This window comes from Helicoverpa armigera, chromosome 20 (genome assembly GCF_030705265.1).
Source record: "Helicoverpa armigera isolate CAAS_96S chromosome 20, ASM3070526v1, whole genome shotgun sequence".
NCBI lineage: Eukaryota > Metazoa > Arthropoda > Insecta > Lepidoptera > Noctuidae > Helicoverpa > Helicoverpa armigera.
Genome location: NC_087139.1, coordinates 3,175,026 through 3,190,248, shown reverse-complemented (window position 1 = coordinate 3,190,248; position 15,223 = coordinate 3,175,026). Strand labels below are relative to the sequence as shown.

At 34.9% G+C, this 15,223-nt stretch overlaps 4 non-coding genes across 4 annotated transcripts; all 4 read right to left on the bottom strand.

Annotated features, from left to right (window-relative positions):
• Positions 1-201: 201 nt before the first annotated feature.
• On the bottom strand, positions 202-394 carry LOC135118319 (U2 spliceosomal RNA). Its single transcript, XR_010277514.1, has one exon. It is a non-coding gene; the product is annotated as a U2 spliceosomal RNA (small nuclear RNA).
• A 5,680-nt stretch (positions 395-6,074) lies between these two features.
• LOC126056301 (U2 spliceosomal RNA) lies at positions 6,075-6,267 on the bottom strand. The gene has a single exon (XR_007511982.2). It is a non-coding gene; the product is annotated as a U2 spliceosomal RNA (small nuclear RNA).
• A 654-nt stretch (positions 6,268-6,921) lies between these two features.
• Positions 6,922-7,120, bottom strand: LOC135118318 (U2 spliceosomal RNA). Its single transcript, XR_010277513.1, has one exon. It is a non-coding gene; the product is annotated as a U2 spliceosomal RNA (small nuclear RNA).
• Positions 7,121-11,039: 3,919 nt separating this feature from the next.
• Positions 11,040-11,232, bottom strand: LOC126056296 (U2 spliceosomal RNA). The gene has a single exon (XR_007511977.2). It is a non-coding gene; the product is annotated as a U2 spliceosomal RNA (small nuclear RNA).
• Positions 11,233-15,223: the final 3,991 nt, after the last annotated feature.

The following is a 15,223-nucleotide window of genomic DNA, read 5'->3' as shown; positions in this document are numbered from 1 at the left end:
TAACATAACAAATTGTTACGTAATATACAGTTTTCATAAATTATTATCAAGGCTGTTTAAAGGAATAAGATATTTCGAAAATAAAAAGACTATTTACAAATAGATGGTTAGAGAATCTGCTAAGATGATGTTTTAATCTTTTAATACCTTAGGCCTTAGATAACTAAGTAGGTACCTATCAGTGTCAACGATTTTCAATGTATTATGTGGGCCGATCCCGGCGGCACTGCAATGCCGGGCCGACCCGTGACGGGAGTGGAGCGAGCCCCGAACATCCCGTCAGTTTACAAAAATCAGTTTAATATACTGGTCCCTCAGTGAGGGAACTTTCAGATATTAAGCTGAAAAGAACAGATACTACACTTTGATCTTAGCCAAAAGGCCGAGAAGCGATACCGAACTAAAGTCACCGGGGAGCGTCATTCGATCGCGGAGAATCTTAACACCGCGATTCAGAAACGAGCGTGAATTGCACAGTGATATCTAGTGGCGAGATGGGAAACGAATGTTTCAGTCATCGTACTATATCCAAGTACATACCATCTTCCAAGGATCATAGGGATAACGGACGAAATTGGCAACTGTATGGGCCAGGCCACAACAGTGCGTTGCGGCGTCGCATCGCAAAAACAACATTGCACAGCTATGCGATTAATATGATATGCGTCGTTGATTTTTGCGATGCGACGCCGCAACGCACTGTTGTGGCCTGGCCCTATGTTCTTTTGATGGCAATACAATAATATGGAACTGTCGAACTGATCTGATGAAGGGAGCTGGAAAATAAAACCTGGACTTCATGATGCATCGTGGCGATTTTTGGACTGGTTGGAAAAGTCGTGTATTGCACACTCCCCACACATCCGTTCCACATTCCGTGTGTGACCACGACATTTACAAAAGCGTGTTTTTTAAACTATCCACTTATTTATTTTTTTGACTTCATTTTCATATTGTGCTTATGAGTTAAAGTATCAATCTTTTTTACCACTAAATGTTTGGTAATTCTATGTAAAAAAACAGTACGGTAAATTTAGATTTTCAAGAAATTGACCTTAGAAAAAAAATGCTGTTCGTTAGTCTTACTAAAACTCCAGAACGGCTGGACCGATTTACCTTATTTTGTTTTTAAAAAGTTTGTAGAGGTTCATTGAAGTTTTGAACGGTACGAAATTTGCGGGATCAGCTAGTTTTTAATAGTTTTCATCATGTGGAAAATAGTGCCAGACACGTGCCAGGTAGGTGGTACCATTTTAATGAAGAATACTTTGTTTGCGATATTCAATATATCGAAGGGGCTAATTTGATGTTAATTACATAGAGAAGTGGCTATTCCTTATAAACGATTTTCATTGTAACGTGGAAATTCATGATGTAACATCGTATCATAGCTGATCGGACTTCTTAGAAAGAAAAGTCTAGTATAAAACTTTGACCACTACATTTACAAAAGCGTATTGTTCTAGTAGTTTTTAAACTACCCACTTATTTATTTTCTTAGCAACATTTTCCTGTTGTGCTTATGGGTTTTAGTATGGGATATTATAAATTGCATATCAAATAAATAATCGCCTATCAATAAATACTCATCATTTATATTCTTTTTTACATCAAATAACTTACTTCACTACAAATAAACTAAATGTTTAACAAAACTCAAACTGCAGATAATTCGAAATTATACATCAATATGACATTACTTTTTTCCTTATAATGCAATACAGTTAAATTTATTCTTGTACAAAAATACTACATACAAGCATTAAATACTGACTGCACAGCAAATTTTGCATATTTCATAGCAAAATAACTATCCCAGTCGTATATTAACCAGTAAGTACAACAAAACCTGTTCATCATATTTGTCTTAATTTTCAAGAAGCCATGCTCGGCAAATTTAATGATTATTGTAACAAAAAAATCCTGTCACATTGCATTATTTCTAAAAGCAGAACAAATTAACTGAAAAATTGAAGCTAGTAACGAAAACGAATCGCAGCAAAACCGACTCCACGTAGTCTTGTCTGCCCTACCCCTAGAGTGCAATTCAAAACCGCGTAGGCGCGGAGGGGCGAGGCGGCCTGAGCTCGCATGGGACCGCCGGAGCCCCGCAGCGCCGGAGCCGTGACAGAAGCCATGCTTGCTGCATGTTGCATGCCTGCTTACAGGAAAATAAAAATTCCAAAACTTTGCCAAGATATTATTCTGACTATAAACATTCTGAAATATGATAGTTCTGCCTTTTAATGACTACTTATATGAAATGTATGCCAAAACGAAGTACTGACAATGACTAAAAATGCCCCTGCCCCATTTTTTTTAAGAACTATATGTGCAAGCATATCATCGGACTTGCGATCCAACTCAAGTACGTGGCGCCACCTGCAGAAGCTAAAAATGGGCCTATTGGGCAAAAAAGGAAGCGTGGACGCTTATTAATAATTCAATAAATTACAATTTTGTATTTAATTTTGTATTTTTTGCTGATCTCATTATGTGGTAATTAATAAACCCACCCAAAACAAAAATGTGAAAGACTGCCAAGTTCGATGAAATGGGAATACTTCGCCTATAAAAGAAGTGAGATCTGAATAAGTACCAAGTTCCATACACATACCTTAGTTAAAAATAGTTACTTTTTAATGATGTTATTTGGCAAGTTTTCACACACCTTGTTATAAACCTACTAAACGCAATGAATCAAGTATTTAATTTTCTATTAAAACTTGCCAAGTAACATCATTAAAAAGTAACTATTTTTAACTAAGGTATGTGTATGGAACTTGGTACTTATTCAGATCTCACTTCTTTTATAGGCGAAGTATTCCCATTTCATCGAACTTGGCAGTCTTTCACATTTTTGTTTTGGGTGGGATTTCATTTATTTTTGTAAGGTTGTTTATTTTATTGTTTTCTTATTATTAAGTTTTGAATATGCACTATGCTTCTTACAAAGAAATAAACTAGATTAACTAAATGGCCTAAGTTTACCAACTGACTGACATGACATGTTATCATATATCATGTTCGTGGATCAAAGTTACACATTCGTTATTTTCGAAAGTGACTCACACCTGGCCGTTTTCAGATTTTTACTTTACTTTGACTAAATACAAACCTTTGTAACGAATTTCAGATCGGTACGACCATTCGAAGATATATTATATACATATAGATAAATTTAGTTCGTTTTAGTTCCTTAGGGGTATAAATACCTTCATTATTTTGAAACCGACTCACACTTGGCCATTTTCAGATTTTTTCCTTTACCTTGACATAAAGACCTACCTCCATGCCAAATTTCAAGTCAATACGACCATTGGAAGTGGTCTAGGTTTTTGATGAGTGAGTCAGTCAGTGAGTGTATAGTAAAAATAGCGATTTTCTGACGTCAATATCTCAAGACCTACAATAGGTATATTAATGAAATTTTGTATTTTAGATCAGTGAGGGGGTCTCAACAGATACTAGAAATTTGATATGCGTAAATAAAATAGATTTTGAGTTATAGGGGGGTCAAATTTGGCCCGAAATGGTTCGTGTAATATAACCCACGGCCGGTGTGTCGCTTTTTTTGCTCGAACTTGGCGGACACACTGCCGTGTGTCTAGATAATAAGATGACTATGACTAATAAAATGCTGTTTTATTCAGAAAAACTGCTGTAAATAATATAAAAATAGAAGCTATATTTAAAAGAAAAAGAGTTAACATGTATAATGTGCATTAAGATTGTTAGCTGTGCATTGATGAAAAAGCTTTTGCTTTAGGAAAAATCGCTGTGCGCTGCGAAAATAAATTGTAGTGTGTTTAGTGATATTTTGAGTTGAATATTTTGCTGTGCAATCAGTAATTTTGATGGGAATTCGGAATCTTATTGCATAGAAAAAGGATATTTTTTGATTTGCGTTTAAATACTACCCTTTTAGTATCAATCTTTCCTACCACAAAAAGTTTAACGTTAGATAATTATTATATATAAAAAAATAGTTTATATACTTACTAATAATAGTTTATAACTTTGAATTTTCCCGAAATTGAATTTGCGTTCACGAATATTTTAATAGTTTATATCGTTTGGAAAATAGTGCCAGACATGTGCCAGGTTGGTGTTACAATTTTAATGAAGAAAACTTCTTGTTGTCTATGGAGTCTATTATGCATTTAGTTACTTCCTAATTGTGTAAAAGACATTGTTCAGTTGATGTACATACGACAGCGTGTTTTATTAGGTGCTTGCTATGCACAGTGATTCACTCTAAGGCCATAAATCGAAAAATGTCATCGGCTTATCCCCATTAGATCTACTTACTAAGTGATTAACAAGTTAAGAAGCTTCCGAAAACTCTAAATACCAGTGTCATAAGGTCAACTTATTATTCACTTTTGTGCATCGGAAGTTAGCGCATCTCGAGTCTAATTATCGCAACGTGTGAGTCATCAAAACTTAACACTTTGTTTTTGAGTGTCACTATTCCAAATCAAGTGTTTACGTATGGTGACAGTATGGAGGTCCAAGGCCAAGGTATGTACTTCTATTATCAACTACTTTTTTATTTTTTTTAATGCGTTTAATATTTTATTTTATTTTTTTATTGAAGGTAGCGTTTTTGTAGATTTGTTTGGTATACTTTGATTTCATTTGGACCTATAACTTTTTGCTGCTCAGTGCTGCACTTGAGGCAAATGTTTTTCGAATAAAGAGGATGTTCTTATAAAACCATATAAGTTTCATCTGCATCTTTCTGCCCCTTCTTGGGTTTAAGGAGTGTCAAAGTATGCATGTCCATAGTAAAGAAAAAAACTTTATATTTTAAGTTCAGCTTTCATGTTGTTTTAGGTAAAGTTTTCAAATGTTCTGTTTCGAAGACGACTATTTTTGACATTTGGCACTCTAAAGAAGGTAGTCCAAATGAAAAATGCAACATGTCCTGAATTCTTTTACAGAAACATCGTGCCTTTCGGATGACATCGAAAATATCAAACTAGAGACTTTAAGTAATCAAATTATGAATGTATGTAAACGAATTTCTCATTATTGGGCAATATCAAATCGTAGTAGGTCTAAGTTTATAGAGAAATATTCAGATTGGCTGAATGTAGTTGAAAATATTGATGTAGAGCGAATTGAGTTACATGTATCTCAGAAGTCTGACAAAGTTGAACCATCAACTTCTTCATTCAGATCCCTTCCTAACAGGTTTACGAAAGTTCCCTGTCAAAAACAAAAGGTGTACTATCAAAAATTGTACTAGATTTGTTATCTGTTTGTAGTAAATACTTTTGAGCTTGTATGTATTCTGGTATATTTTGTGTTTTGTGTGTATTTGCAAAAAAGGTTGTTCGTGTATTTTTGTTGTTTTATTTTATTCCTTTATGGTTGTTTTTAATATAAATAACCATTATTTATATAGATTTTTCATTAAAAGTCGCAGTATGACATGTTCTAGGTTTATCGTCTAAAACAAAATTACTGCGAGACATTGTTACACCTAAATAGTAATGATATATTTTTTAATGAATGTGGATATGTTATAATTTTAATAATTTACACTTCTCTTAACATATTTCAACGTGTAAAATAAATTAATTAAAAGTATTTGTGAGTTTCGTATTTATGGCCGCCTTTGTATGGAGCGTGAATCACTGTGCTATGAGGTAAAAACTTTGTATAACATTAGTTTTAATGTACCATGTAATAAACATGAGTGTTAATTGTTATTTTCTCTCATGTTCTATGTCTAACATAACAAATTGTTAAGTAAAAGACTTTTTTTCACAAATTATCAAAGCTGTTAATACGAAAATATACTCTCTAACGGCCAGTTTCTTCATCAAAAGTTAAAGTAATGTCTAAAATAAAAGTAACGGTCAAATTTGTTTTTTCAAGGCTAAAGTGACAGTAAAACTAATAGAAAAATTGAATTTGACCGTTACTTTAACTTAAGACATTACTTTGACTTTTACTTTGGCTTTAACTTTTGATGAAGAAACTGGCTGTAAATAAAAGGTTGGAAAGGCTGTTAAGGTGATGTTATGTCCTAATGATATATCAGTTTCAACGATTTTCAATGTGTTATGTGGGCCGATCCCGGCGGCACTGCAATGCCGGGCCGACCCGTGACGGGAGTGGAGCGAGCCCCGAACATCCCGTCAGTTTACAGAAATCAGTTTAATATACTGGTCCCTCAGTGAGGGAACTTTCAGATATTAAGCTGAAAAGAACAGATACTACACTTTGATCTTAGCCAAAAGGCCGAGAAGCGATACCGAACTAAAGTGACCGGGGAGGGTCATTCAATCGCGGAGAATCTTAACACCGCGATACAGAAACGAGCGTGAATTGCACAGTGACATCTATCGTACCACCAATCAATCTATCAATCTTTCTTACCACCAAAAATTACAAATTACGTACCTACACATACACATTACCTAAATATTAAAAAAATATTAATATTAAATTTTGCCATAAAAAAAAATACGCGGTGAAAAACTTTAAATTTTTCCCGAAATTGTCCTGCTTGTTCAAGATTTTTTTAATAGTTTTCATCGTCTAGAAAATCAAATAATGCCAGGCAGGTGTTACAATTTTAATGAAGAATATCTATTTATTGTCATCTTTGAAGCTAATACTTATGTATTTTGTTACTACCTAATTATGTAAAAGACACTGTGCACTTCCCGTAACATTGATGGACAGTGTGTTTTGTAGCATTTGTTATGAAGAAAAACATGGTGCGAAATTAGTTCTTCGTGATTTCAATTATTATTTTTATCATGTTGCATTTCTATCATAACTACAACATTAGTTTTGGTTCAACCAATTATGAAGACCATATTCAAATTAAGGCTGAGGAGGGTCTAATTTAATGTAAATTTTAAAGAAAACTGGCTATTTTTTATAAACGATTTTCAATGTGATATGTGGGCCGATCCCGGCGGCACTGCAATGCCGGGCCGACCCGTGACGGGAGTGGAGCGAGCCCCGAACATCCCGTCAGTTTACAAAAATCAGTTTAATATACTGGTCCCTCAGTGAGGGAACTTTCAGATATTAAGCTGAAAAGAACAGATACTACACCACAGAACATATATACCCTAAAGGGAAGAATAACGACTCCGTACAAATTTTATGAGGAAATTTTTCCTTACCGGCCGGCGCCATCTATATTCCGCCCACGAAAACTAGAGAGTAGAAGCTAGGGCGGGAGTTTCAAACTACAGTATATTCTATAGGTCATTTTTATTGCATTTTATGCACAAGTACAGGGGCCCGATTCTCCTAAGTTAATAATGTTAAAATCGAATAGAAATTGAATCGCAATATGATCGCAGTAGCAGTTTTAACCATATCGGGCATTCTGCTACTAATATAAGACCAATCGTATTCCAACGACATTCGATTGGTTTGCGATTGGTCTGCTATTTTGGTGATTTTGGTCTATACGGTAGTTTGCTCTACAATCATATTGCAATCGTAAATCATTTGCAGACAAAATGATTCATTATTGAATGACAGAAAAGGATAAAAACGTTTATTTCAAAGAAAAAATAGCGGAATGCCACATATGCTTCAATCGTAATTGAGTCGGGATTGAATCTCAGTCGAATGTGAATCGACTCGACTGAATCGTAAAATTAGGAGAATCGGGCCCCAGTGCGTTCGTCGATTATGGCTGAGCAAGATTATCACATTTTGCTCAGCAATAATCGACATGAAACACAGTGTACTTGTGCATAAATTGCTAATATTTATCTTTATAGAGCAGTGCAGCAGTGTAATAAAAGGAAGATTACAGTACAAGAGTTTTTTATTTAGCATGTTAATAATTATAATTTATTTCCAGAAATAGGGTACAAAAGGTGTTCATAAATCACAAGTATGTGCACCTATGTAATGAATTTTAAAATACATGAATTTAATCAATTTAGGTAGGTATTTCAGACATTTTCGTCCAAAATAACAAGTATGGATGGGCCTATTGCATACAATTTCAACATCAAAACATAAACAAACAAAAATTCTAGTTAGTTTTAAAGTGTTACTATTATAAAAACAAGACTATGTTATTATACAATAAAGAATACTATCGATTTGTTTAACAAACAACAAGTTTACAGACATGGTTTAAATTATTCTATCATATTGTGTAATAAACGTTGGTGTTATTTCTTCTTTATTATAGAAATGATTAGGAAGAGAAAGACACTAGACCAATTATATTTTGATATTTACAAACATTTACTACATCAGGTACAGCTGTTCTGAACAACTTCTTCTCATTAAAGCATGTGCTTTTGAAATGTTTGCTGCATAGCATCTTATGTTGTTTATGGAGTGCGTCCTGGAATTTTGGTGAAGACCAGGCTTCGTTTGGGAAGCAATACTTTGCCCATAATTCACAACTGAAAATTAAAAATATCAAAATTACACACTCATCATCAGCCTTCTAATGTTCCCACTGCTGGGACACAGCCTCCTCTCTAGGAGAGGGCTTGGGCCATAATCCACCCCGCGGGCCCAGTGCGGATTGGTGGATGTCACACGTCTTCGAATTTTTTTTTGGTTCTAGGACATGCTGGTTTCCTCACGATGTTTTCCTTCACCGTTTTGAGAGCAGTAGTGACGAAATAAATTACACAAAGTTATGCGCCAGATCGGGTTTGAACCCGCGACCTACCACTCGTAAGTTGGGGCAGTTACCACTCGGCCACCACTGCTCTCAAATTACACACTATTTTAATCATTTTCCGAGTTAAGATATTATTATATCATGTCAGTGGGTAGTCTTCGCTTTGATTGAAAGAGATGTTATATTAGATACGGGAATGGTGTAAGCAAGAAAACTTTTTATAGTAAGTACCTAATGATTTTGGCAAGGAAAGTTGGGACTTAAGTATATAGGTATATATGTTACGTGAGTTTGTGGTAGTTAGAAGCGGAATTAACAATAAATGTGGTATTCTATGTCGTCTAAGACGAATAGCATGGAGTGTACATACCGCAGAGCATTTTTAGTGCCAGGCTTTGGAAACCGATGCAAAGTGATGCTGGGATCTTTAGAAGGTGAAGATCCACACAAGCAGCAGATTCTTGTGTTTTCTTTTTGTGAACTCATCGCGAATTAAACACAAAACAAAATCAAACAAGTCACTGTCTCAACACCGAGTCTATATCTCACAAATACACACTTAATTTCACCAAAACACAGCAACGGAGGAGCAAGCTCGACTCAACGTTATCAATGTATGTAGAATTAAATGGAAGTAGTTTATTTATTACAAATAAACATTAGTACAAGATAAAATGGTGCGCAACCGGCCGCAGACATTTTTCTTGTGACGTCAACAATGTCAAAACCAATATGGCGTCCGGACATTAGTGTTGCCACACATAATCCCCCATATATATTTTCTAATAAGTAATATTAAATTTTATATCTAATATTTCTCAACTAAGTATATTTTTTGGCATTAGAATAATAGCTAAAAGTATCTTCAAGGGTAATTTACTTTAAAAATCAATTTATACGCTCATTATTAGGGAGAATACGAAATTGTATTTTTGGTGGCAACATTATATATTTATCTCTTTTACTCTGATGTCGTTGACTCTCTCTTGTTTTCAAGCCCACCTTAATGCAATTCGTAGAACAAACTTGACAGACCCTGTACTACACTTTGATCTTAGCCAAAAGGCCGAGAAGCGATACCGAACTAAAGTGACCGGGGAGGGTCATTAACTCGCGGAGAATCTTAACACCGCGATTCAGAAACGAACATGAATAGCACAGTGACATCTAGTGGCGAGACGGAAAACTAATGTTTCAGCCATCGTACGTATCGTCTGTCATGCTGACAAGGATATTACTGCACAGCGAAAGTAGCGCCATCTCGCGGATAGCTAAAATACGAAAATTTTCATAGAGATAAAAATTCTTATGAAAAATGGTGCTGTAGATTTACTTTATCGGTTTAGGATAATTTTATGTCGGCTGTGAAGCCTATGTTTTTTGACACAATTATGTAAAATAACACACTGAGTCGTTTTCATGGCACTGATGCGCATAGGACAGTGGGTTTTAAAGCATTTGTTGTAAGAAACAATTAATTACTTGGCTTCATCAAAGGTCAATGGGCAAGTTGTATGGGTACCTAATTCTGAAAAAATTCCGTCAAATACATAAGCTAGTTCTGCGTGATCTGCAAAGGTTTGCACAGTCTTTTATTAATGCAGTCGGCAAGCCAGGCCAAATTCCATTTTTTTTCTGACTTTACCGGTTGCGTTGCTGCGTTGATGATTTATGAAAATTCCACATTCTATTCGTCGATGTCACGCGAAATGTACAAGGATTGGGGACTAGTCGTCATAGTAAAAATTTTAAAATTTAAATAATTACTAAAATCAACTCTATTGGACAGGGGACCAAAACGCCCATCGTCCTTTGTTCTAAATCTGTTTTACTTTTTCTGTCTTATCTATTTTTGAGACAACATTAATTTATAGACTTGTTTTAAAAGTCTTGTATCCCTCATTGGCGACGCCGGTAACTTTAGCGTTCACGAAATTTTTAATAGTTTTCATCATGTGGAAAATAGTGCCAGACACGTGCCAGGTAGGTGTAACAATTTTAATGAAGAATACTTTGTTTGCGATATGCAATATCATTTTTAGCACTAATCATAAGAACTTTGAAGTGAGACCTTTTTACACTAGTGTTTTGTTTTTGCTCTTGTCTTTCAAAGCTTGCATCGGAATAGGTACAGCTGTTATAAATCACAAGCATTTTCATTAAAATAATTATATACAGTCCTATTCATATTTCTTGTTGTTTATGAGTGTGTTTAATTATTATTGTGTTTAATTATTATTCTCTTATATGTTCTGTCTAACATAACAAATTGTTAAGTAAAAGACATGTATTCACAAATTTTCAAGGCTGTTAAAACGAAAATATTCTCTATATAAAAGGTTGTAAAGGCTGTTAAGGTGATGTTATGTTCTAATGATATATCAGTTTCAATGGTTTTCAATGTGTTATGTGGGCCGATCCCGGCGGCACTGCAATGCCGGGCCGACCCGTGACGGGAGTGAAGCGAGCCCCGAACATCCCATCAGTTTACAAAAATCAGTTTAATATACTGGTCCCTCAGTGAGGGAACTTTCAGATATTAAGCTGAAAAGAACAGATACTACACTTTGATCTTAGCCAAAAGGCCGAGAAGCGATACCGAACTAAAGTGACCGGGGAGGGTCATTAACTCGCGGAGAATCTTAACACCGCGATTCAGAAACGAGCGTGAATTGCACAGTGACATCTAGTGGCGAGATGAGGAACTAATGTTTCAGTCATCGTACGTATCGTCTATCGTACTGACAAGGATTATTCCTGCACGGCGAAAGTGGCGCCATCTCGCGGATAGCTAAAATACGAAAATTTCATAGTTGAAAAAATCTTATGAAAAATTATGCTATAGATTTACTATATCGGTTTAAGATAATTTTCGTGTTCTATGTTTTTTGACACAATTATGTAAAATAACACACTGAGTTGTTTTCATGACACTGATGCGCATAGGACAGTGGGTTTTACAGCATTTGTTGTAAGAAATATTTAATTACTAGGTTCCATCAAAGGACAATGGGCAAGTCATATGGGTAGGTACCAAATTCTGAAAGATTTCCGTCAAATACATAAGCTAGTTCTGCGTGAACTGCAAAGGTTTGCACAGTCAACATTTTAAGAAGGCCAAATTCCATTTTTTTCTTACATTTAACCGATTTTTATTAGATACAGTTGGGTTTAGGAACTACATGATCTACGTTGATGATTTATGAACATTCAACATTCTATTTGTTGATGTCACACGAAATACACAAGGATTTGGGACTAGTCGTCATAGTAAATATTTTTTGCCTTGCTAAGACCTACGCAATGGTACTATAATCAACACTGTTGGACAGGGTAACAAAACGCCCATCGTCCTTTGTTCTAAATCTGTAAAATTGACTTTTTCTGTCTTTAAATTCTATTTTTGAGAGAACATATTTTATTTATAAATGTTTTTGGGCATATTTTACAAATTATTAAGGCTACAAAGGGAAAAGGTAATTAAGAAATAAAAGCCATAATTCAAATAAAAGCTTAGCTTTATTACTCGTTATATTCACGAAGAAACATCCCTCTCTGGTATCAACAAGTCTTCATGCTGACAATGCTATAGAGATACAACTTAATGTTCCACCGTACCTACTTCCTTCCACTCAATAATTTTGATAATTTTGATCAACAGATTTTTGAAACCGCCAATTTGTATGCCAATAAACGAACGCAATTTGCAACGAGCAACCGACCGCAGCCGGCTCTCACAATTTAGATACAATTTTTATTCTCATTCACAATAATTCCACTTTATTAAATGTCTAATACACCGAACAGTGGTTAGATCCTAAAACATTCACGGACAAAGACACACGCTCGTAAATTATAAGCATTATGACAATGTGATATTATATTAATGTATAAGTATTGTTGTAGTATTAAGAACCGTAATAATTAATGCGTAGTTAGGTTAGGTTAGTTTCCTGACATTAGGTATGACTTGTCTGAGGCCCACAGATTACAATAGTGACCCGCTATCAGCCATTCTAACACAAATACCGAAGAATCGTTTACAATTTTTTCCACATTTTTCACCTTAAAATTGCTTTTAAATTTATCTTTTTTACATCCAGAACCATATAAACATCTTTGAGTTATTTATATATTTTTTTACCTATATAACCGGCCGGCCGCGCCGCCGCCCCTCAGCCGCGCCGCTCAACTTTTTATTTACAAATGGTTAATGCTCCTAAACGTTTTATATCCGACGCTATTCTTAAAATTAAATACAAAAAACGCATGACATTCTAAATTTACCTAATGTTCCATTTTGTCACCGCTATAATTTATGAATTTTGACCTTTACACCAACTTTAGAAATATTCAATACAAAAATACTCTTTTTGAATAAAATTTTATACACGACTCATTAATATCGTAGGCGCGTACCGGGGGCGGTTGCGCGGGCGCCACAAAAGAAAAGCTTTGAGCCTCGTAACCTTAACATCATGAAATTTGTACTAAATATATCAAAACAAGCGGACGCGGGCACTTAACACTTAGCCGAAATGCGAGGATACCGAAATGACGCCTAAACACTAGTCAAAATTTTTCAATTTTATTAATGACACATCACCTTTTGTCCAGCTCACGACCACAGTGGGCCGAAACGTGTCGTGCTGTGAACAAAAAATATTGCGCCACTATCAAAAATAATTTTGTATTTTTTTAAATTTTGTCACTAATTTTATCACTGGCGTCCGCGTCCGCTCGCTATAGTTTACAAATATATTATAAAAATGCCGCCACGTTATGGACTGTGGCTCGCCAAACTAAATTAACACATTACATACGAACACACAATACAGAACTGAACGTGTATCGCTGTTACCAATGAAGACCACAAGGATATTTAAAATATTGTTTGAAACCCACTACAGTATGGTTAATCTCGAATATAAAATGATGAACGCTGATCCCGTGTCGTGGGACGAATGCCACGTTCACATACTTTTACAATTTGGGCGTTCGAGCTTATCTCACTAAATTTTATTGATAAGCGTCGGCAGTATTTTGTTTCAAGACATCCTAATAGTATATCCGTGCTCAATTTTTGTCATTTTTATGAGATAATATATATATTATTAAGAATGATACTTATTTTCATAACTACCTAAACTTCAGCAATTTCCCTTATTGATTTTTCACGTATAGAAAAGTTGATACAGCTATTTGGTAAATCTAAATGTCCTAACCTCCAAAAAATGAAACGCTACATACAATAGAGTCTATTACAATTTCGAAAATTTAGGAACCATAATACCCAAACGTGAAACCGAATACTTTCTACATATATTGTTTTTTTTTTATTTATAATTAATTTTGAAAATAATTACAATATTTATTTCATTTTACATTGATAATCCAAACATTTTCGTAGACGGATTCCAAAATACTAAAAGTGTAAAGCAAAAACTTTAGATAAGTACATTTTCGTGAAACATAAATAAACTATCATCTAGATAAAGAATATGAAAACAATGAGAAATGACGCCGAAACGGGCAATTTCAATAAATCTACATACATATTATTATATATAGATACAAACATGAGCTTTAAAGTCAACACCGAATTTTGTACTTTTTCTGCGGGATTAGCCCCCATGATCACTGTGGACTAAATATTTCGATGTTTCAAACTTGAGTCTTAATTTTTTTATTAAATTTAGAAAAATTGTCAACCGATAACTTACAAATAATTGAACATCGAATAAATTTAAAAATATCGGCTCGATCGCATGTTATATCCATTGTGGTCTTGTTATATTGCACAGTGAGTCACTCAAGTATAAAATCCGGACAAAAATTGCATTAAATTACATAAATTTATAAGTACATATTCTGAGTTTTGACCTTGAAACAATACTGTAGTAAAACATTTTAATACGGCTCCAAGTATCTGCAAATTACGGCATGTCGGTTGATAACTGTTGATGGGAAATCAATACATTTCTATTGTAATATGTGTAGTGTAGCCTGCGTAACAGTTCTATTAGATATGAAGAAATCTATGGAGAGATCGGAATAACGAATTCATTACTTACTATACAAGGAATTAATCGGTAAATGTCAGTTTAGAGCTAACAAGTGGCTCTGATACTTAACAACGCTACCATACCGCTAGTGATTTTAACATTACATGTGCTTAGGAATATCTGTCATCAATTCCGTTATCCTACTCAGATAGTGTAACACTTCTCAGCTCTAAATCGCCAGTGCCTATGTTACGGAGAAACAAACAACATGTAACAAAATACAATCGTAAACGTAACATTGAACGTTGCTCGATCTCGAATAAGCCCAGGGACGACTGTGTACCTGATAAGTGGAAACTTAACCCGGGCTATTGTCTGAGGGTGGGTGTGTGGGGGCGCGATGTCGCGTCGGGGACAATTTCCAAAATAAAAACCGGTATCCGGACGGGGGGAGGCTGCGTGTTAATCTATGTGTCGATGTCTCAAAAACTTCAGTATCTCTAACTGTCACCTAACCTGAGCTACTAAGCACACCAGTCGACGCCTGGTCCATCCTAAACTGAGGTACTCTTATATTATCGTA